The following is a 7,785-nucleotide window of genomic DNA, read 5'->3' on the forward strand; positions in this document are numbered from 1 at the left end:
TCCCAAGGGGTCAGAAAACCTGCCCAGAGAATACAACACGTAGTGGGATTTCTTGGCCCTTTAAATGTTGTGATTTGGCAGTAGGGGTTGGCTGAGAGGCTAAGACAGACTTCATGAAAAGTTGTTTCTCATTGTTTACCCTAATGAGGTTACAGACATATAAAGGAGAGGAGCAAATATGCCTCTGACATGGCTTGAGTTTAAAGGTTTGGGGAGAGAAGGTGCTCTACTTTCCTGGATGTTTCTGAAGGTCATAACAGCTGCTCAACATCATGCTTATGGGCAAAACCTAATGCAGCTCCCATGCTGGGAAAACAGGCTTGTCTTTGATTCACCTGGTAAGCTCAGTGGAAGATGATGCCAGGGCAGCAAGCTGTGGTGTTTGCCAGTTGCTGCTCCCAGACTGCTCCATAGCCTAATATATTTATAGAAAAATTCTAGACCCATCTTGAAGTCACTAATGCATTATTCAGCCACTCCCTACCAAGATATCAGCCATTTACTGTTTTCCTAGGAGACAAAAACCAAAGAATTATTAGCATTTCTTTGACACACAGTATCCATTCCTCTATTCACTAATAACTAAAAAATATACATTGAGCTTATGAGTATATGGACAAACTCAAGGGTTAAATCTGACATGAGATAACTCCTTCAAATTAATTTTTAAATTTGCTCAAATTTCAAGGAATTGAAGATTTTTAAAAATACCTCTTGGTCTCCTCACCAAAGTTCCAGAAAGAGTTTCCTACATCCCGTATTAACACTCTTTACTTCCCACTAACTCCTCCTTCCACTGCACTATGGCTCTGTCTCCATGATTGCAATGAACATGGTCTCATCAAGGTCACAAGCCACTTTTTTTCACTACGTCCACTAATTTTGTATAAAAATATAAATATATGAATATTACTTTTAATGACCACTAATAACACTCATGCTTGTGCAAACTTGCTTCTGTTGCTTGATGACAAATCTGACAGTTTCCAGGCTCTAAATCATGAGGTACAAACCCAAGCTGTCCTATTCCCTATGGTACAGTCCTAAGCCAAATCCTTATTCCCTCTGTACCTCAGCTTTTCATCTGTAAAATGGAGATCAATACCATATCTAACTCATAATAGTTCTGTGAGCATAAGTGACTCAATACATATAAAGTAGTTGCTACATAATACCTTTTAGTCATTTTATTTCTTTGCCTCTATCTTTATTGGCCATTAGTATCTCTACTATCCCTATGATATACACTAATGTTTATTCACAATCAGTGACCTTAGAGGTACATTGTTAGAAGATAAGCAGGTCGGGAAACTAAATGTAGGATAAGACCTTATATTTTGTATATAAATACACCCATATATAAATAAACATATAAGTACCAGCATAAGAAAATTTCTAAAAGGATATAATGCAGATAAAAACTTTTTGTTTGGGGATCCCTGCGTGGCGCAGCGGTTTAGCGCCTGCCTTTGGCCCAGGGCGGGATCCTGGAGACCCGGGATCGAATCCCACGTCGGGCTCCCGGTGCATGGAGCCTGCTTCTCCCTCTGCCTGTGTCTCTGCCTCTCTCTCTCTCTCTCTCTCTGTGACTATCATAAATAAATAAAAATTAAAAAAAAAACTTTTTGTTTTTTTGTGTTTTTTTTTTTTTTTGCAGATAAAAACTTAACAGGTCTTTTCTTCTGGTGGTTATGTTTGAGGGTAAAATTATTCCCTTTTTATGTTAGTTAATTTTTAGTATTTTTTATGTTATCTAAATTTTACTATACTAAACACCTTGCAATAAATATTCTTGCAAATATACAAAACAATGAAAGAGCACTAAAATTTAAGTGTTCTCAGCCCACCTATAAGAAAGCCATCGGCTTTTGAACAGGGACATATCCGAGGCACAGGAAGGGAAAGAAGATACTGGGGGAGCCCCTTCTACAGTAAAACAGAACACAGTTCCCCTAATTCCAAACTACAACAATCATTACCAATATTTTAGTTCTCTGTTTAGTTAGCTGGAGAAAAACATGGTACCTTAATTTGTTTCATTTTTCTTTACCCTGATTAAAAGAAAGGTTGACAGTCTTATAATCTGAGAGGCAGTATCATACACTGGTTAGACGAAGTGACTCAGGAGTCACTGATTTTAAAGTCCAGCAACAATAGCTCCTTTCCATAGGCTGTGGTGAGGATGAAATAAGTGAAAGTTTAGCACTGACACCAGTGTGGGGCACTGAGGGAGTCAGAAATATTAAACTTTCTTATCACTATTATCATACCAGAATGCATTAGAGATTCTACTGCCATTTTTATTCCTACATGAATGTACACCGATTGGCATGAATTGATCTTCATAATATATTTGTTGCAAAAAAAGCAGTTTATAAAACTGTTAATTAGGATAATATTTCATTTTTGTTCTTTTTTTCTGTTCTTATATACAGTGACATATCACAAAATTTCTGAAAAAAACATATTCAAATGATAACAGTTGTTATTCATGGCTAGTAGACTTTTAAGAGTTTTTAGCAACTTTTTATCTCCTGCATTTTGCATTTTTATCTACAACAAAAATGTCTTGAGGGCCACTTGTGTGTCTCAGTCGGTTAAGCATTCACCTCTTGATTTCAGCTCAGGTCATGATCTCAGGGTCCTGAGATTGAGCCCCAGGTCAGGCTCCACACTCGGCAAGGAATCTGCTCTCTCTCCTTCCCCTCTGCCCTGCCCTCTACCCAGCCCTCCACCCACACTCTCTCTCAAATAAATAAATCTTTTTTTTAAAGTCTTGATTTTGGAAGTAAAAGGAATATATATCTTTAGCCCTTCCCATAAGAAAATGGTTCAGGATAAGAATGGGTAATATCACTAAGCCAAAGGAATTAGGTAATAGGATGGTCTTAGAACTAATTAAGTAATCTACCATGTGACAGTCCCAATTGGGTGTCTTTGGGAAAATTACCGATACCTAGGGGAAGGGCAAGCATGTTGTTGATATAAACCTTATGTTCTACACACACAATGTTTCTACTTTCCAGGATTTAGCAAAGGTCAGGAGACAAAAGTATTTTCACAACATGCTTCTGTTCTCTCCCAAATAAAGCCCCCTGAGTGGAAAGCAGACTCATGGGTTTAACCTCCCAGTTAGCCAAGCATTTAAATAGTAAAAGGAAAGGAAATTATACAGGTGTCCAGCACTTGTAATAGAAATCAGCTCAAGTTCAAAATGGGATACATCCCTAAACCAACCTAGCGATTTGGTCATTAGTTTGTACACAGGGGAAAAAAAACTCCCTATGATCATTGTCTTCTTTCTTCAGAGTAGCTCAGATTATATTCTGGATGTACAGGCCTAGATGAGTATAAGCATTGAAGAAAAGCCAGAAAATTAGGCCTGGATAAATGGGAAGATGATTTGCATTTATGATACATTCAGGTATTGCTTCACAGTAGTTGGCAACTAACAAACTCTAAGACTTTGAACATAACACACAAAAAAGTGACTGAAAATAGTATGTCCAAAATCTGTTCATGCTCCTTATAACATAAAAAATGAGAAAATGGGTGTGTCTATTTTAGAAGCTCAGAAAGAGAATACAGATAACAAGGAGGCTTACACGGCAGGTCACACTGTTTTTCTCATTTTTCTTCCTTTTTACTTTCCATGACACAGCCAGGCATCTATGGATAAACATATACACCAAAATAATACCATATTTTTATAGAAAATATATACATATGTAATAAAACTATAGAGAAATGTATTAAGAATGAAAAACTCAATGTTTTATTAGTGGTTACCCCTGGGTAAGAAGGAGGCTAATTAAATCAGAAAAGAATTTGAATGAGATATGTAATGTTTTATTTCTTAATATGAGTATATTGAACTCCATTATATAATTTCTCTCTTTGTATGTGTGAAATACCATAACAATTACTGTTTGTTGAGTTTATATATTCTGTAAGCAATGATCCATACTAATTTGAAATTTTTGGAAAACAATAATTTCCAGTGATATATACATAATTAGTGAGCAAACCAACCATCCATTATATAAAAAATATTGTCAGGGGGAACCTGGGTGGCTTGGTCAGTTAAGTGTCTGACTCATGATTTTGGCTCAGGTCATGATCTCAGCGTTGTGAGACTGAGCCCCACATCAGGCTCCATGCTGGAGTTGTGAAACCTGCTTAAGGTTCTCTTTCTGCCCCTCTCCCCACCATCTCTCTCTCCCCCTCCCTCTAAAAAAACATATTGTAACATTTGTTCATTTCCTCCCATTATATTCTCTATGCATACATATATAATGTATATACATCACATGTGGCTTTCATATACCTGAAAAGTCATATTTTGCTTTATAAAGATCATGAAACCATCAGTTAAACATGCTCAAGCCTACATCATACTCTACAAAGCCCATGTCCCTATCCATTTGGATATATAATCTTTTTCTGTGTCAGGGCTGAGGCCAGCAGAGAAAGTGACTACCCATGATCCTGTAGGCAAGAATTTATCTGATATTTTGGATGCAGGTCTCCTATTCCCAGTCGGTTGTATAGTAGAACCATCTTCATACTCTGTTATTCTGTACTGTTTCCTTTCAGGAGATCAATGAGGGTTGCAATTCCACTGTCAAAATAGACAATAAAAAAGATCGGATAGTAAAGATCAAATAAAAATTTGATGAGAAGATCAAGTAACAAGTAAAGAAAAGATTATCTGCTTCCTCATTCCCATCATCCCCAGGTATCTCAACCTACAAGAAATGGTACCAAATCCTACATATCACATAAAGAAAATAAAAAGTATCTCAACACTTCAAAAACCATTAAAAGCTCAACTTGAATGAGAAATGACAGTCAACATATAAAAATAACAAGATGCCACAGATGTTGGAATTATCTGACAAAGATTTTAAAGTAGTCATTCTAAAAATGCTTCAAAGAGTAATTACAATTATACTTGAAATAAAGTAAGGAACAGAAGTTCTCAGGAAAGAAAAAGAAGATATATAAAAGAACAGTATCAATATTTTAGCCCTGAAACACACAATAACTGAAAATGTTAAAACGCAGTAGATGGGGGCACTGTGGTGGCTCAGTCAGTGAAGCATCTGCCTTCAGCTCAGGTCATGATCCTGGGATCCTGGGATCCTGGAATCAAGCCCCATATTGGGTTCCCTGCTCAGCAGGAGACTGCTTCTCCCTCTGCTGCTCCCCTTGCTTGTGCTCTTTCTGTCAAATAAATAAATAAAATCTTTTTTAAAACTCAGCAGATGGACTCCAACAACTGAATGGAGAAGAAAAAGAAAAGAATCAGGGGCACCTGGGTGGCTCAGTCAGTTAAGCATCTGCCCTTGGCTCAGGTCATGATCCCACGGTCCTGGGATCAACCCCCCCATCAGGCTCCTTGGAGCTTGCTTCTCCATCTCCCTGCCATGCTGCCTACTTGTGCTCTCTCTCTCTCTGTCAAATAAATGTTAAAAATATTTTTTTCAAAAATTAAAAGAAAAGAATCAATGAACTTTAAAATAGAGCAGAAAGTACCCGATTTGAGCAATGGAGAGAAAATAGACTTGAAAAAAAGACGATGACGACTCAGGGACCTGTGGGACTATATAAAAAATCTGAAATTAGTGACATGATTATCTTAGAAAGGAGAAAAGATGTACAGATGAAAAATATTTGAAGAAATAAAGGCTAACAGCCATGTAAAATATTATAATTCATATTAAGGGGATTTGATACTATCCAGTAAAATTACTAGAATATTTACTCTTGGAATGAGCAATTTCTCTTCTAAGACTCTATCCCAAATATACAATGCAAAAAAAGACCAAAAAAAAAGCATAAGTACAAGGCCATTAGTAGCAAAACAATCATAATAGTAGAAGACAAGAAACAAGACAAATGTCTATTAATAGGGGACTAATTGAATAATCTATAGTACATCTACATCCTAGAATACTATGCAAGTATAAAAAAACATGAGGGAAAGATGTGATATATATATATCATATATATATGAATATTACTCAGCTATAAAAAAGAAAAATCTTGGGGTGCCAGGTTGGCACAGTCATTTAAGTATCTGACACTTCGTTTCAGCTCAGGTTGTAATCTTGTGGTCATGAGACAAAACTCTTTTATCAGGTTCACATTCAACAGAGTCTGGTTCAGATTTCTCTCCCTCTCCTTCTGCCCCTCCCATTCATGCTCTCTAAAATAAATAAATATTTTTTAAAAGAATGAAATCTTGCCATTTGCAATGACATGGATAGTGCTAGAGTATTACACTAAGCAAAATAAGTCAGAGGAATATTTCATTCATATGTGGAATTTAAGAAACAAAACAAATAAACAAAGGAAAAAAGAAAAAAAAACAAGAAACAGACTCTTAACTATAGAAAACAAATTGATGGTTACAAGAAGGGAGATGGGGGTGGGAGGGTGAAATAGGTGATAGGGATTAAGGAGGGCACTTGTCATGATGAGTAGTGGGTGATATGTGGAATTGTTGAATCACTATACTGTACAACTGAAACTAATATAACACTATATGTTAACTAACTGGAATTAAAATTAAAACTACATAAAAATTAAAATAAAAAAGCATGAGGGATTTCTCCTGGAGAAAGATAACAGAATACAAAGCCCCAGACTTTGTTTCCCCACAGAGACAATAATGTAACAATATACAGTCCAAAAGACCTTAATGAGAATGGTAGAAACCAGTTAAAAAGTTGTCATACCCTAGCAAGCACAAAACCACGCAGAGCTACATTAATATAGGTAAGAAAATTCACTGCATTTCACCCACATTAGCCCCTTATCCAAGCCTAGTACAGCTCAGAGTAAATGGGGAAAATAACCAATTTGCAGTTTTTCCTTTAAGAGCAAAAGAAGAGTGATACGTATATCCAAGGTTCTGGCTTTTTAGGGGCTTCCCAATGGATTTATTTCTCTCTCACCTGACCCAAAATGCTGACAGGGCCAATGAGAGCAAATGAGAGCTCTGTAGCCTATTGAAGAATCAGAGAACCTGCAGTATCACAGAACAGAAGGAACAAGAGATTCAGAGCTCAGGGGAAAAAGCCAACAAATCACTCTGATTGGGAAATTACATGAACAAGCCCAGAAAATATGCATCCCCTAAAAAGATTTGGGAGGTTCCCCCACTATCTCTAGCCAGGCTAGAGATAAAGGTCTTCCTCTGTACAAAACCAGTCCATAAAGACTGGGAAAGGAGGCTGCTTTTTCAAATGTATAAATCCCAACAAGTAACAAGGCATACAGAGAAACAGAGAAATATGACCCAAAGGAACAAAATAAATCTTGGAAACCAATCATAAATACATAAATTCAAAATACTCATCTTAAGGAATTTCAATGAGTTACAAGAGAAAACAGACAACTAAATAAAATCATAAAAAGAAACATGATCAAAATGAGAGTATCAACACAGAGATAGAAACTACACAAAAGAACCAAACAGAAATTCTACAGCTGAAAAACACATTTAATTGAATTGAAAAATTCATTAAAAGAGTCCAAGAAAAGATTTGATCATGCAGAAGAATGAATCAGCAAACTCAAAAATAGGTCATTTAAAATTACCAAGTCAGGGCGGGACCCGGCGGGACCCGGAGCAGCTGAAGGGGCTCGGGCGGCGGCTCCACGGAGGGGGCTGCGCGGCCCCGGGAGCAGCTCGGAGGGGCTCGGGCAGAGGAAGAGGCTCCGTGCGGAGGGGGCTGCGCGGTTCCAGGAGCAGCTCGGAGGGGCTCGGGCGGCGGC

Source organism: Canis lupus, chromosome X, assembly GCF_003254725.2.
Source record: "Canis lupus dingo isolate Sandy chromosome X, ASM325472v2, whole genome shotgun sequence".
Classification (NCBI taxonomy): Eukaryota; Metazoa; Chordata; class Mammalia; order Carnivora; family Canidae; genus Canis; species Canis lupus.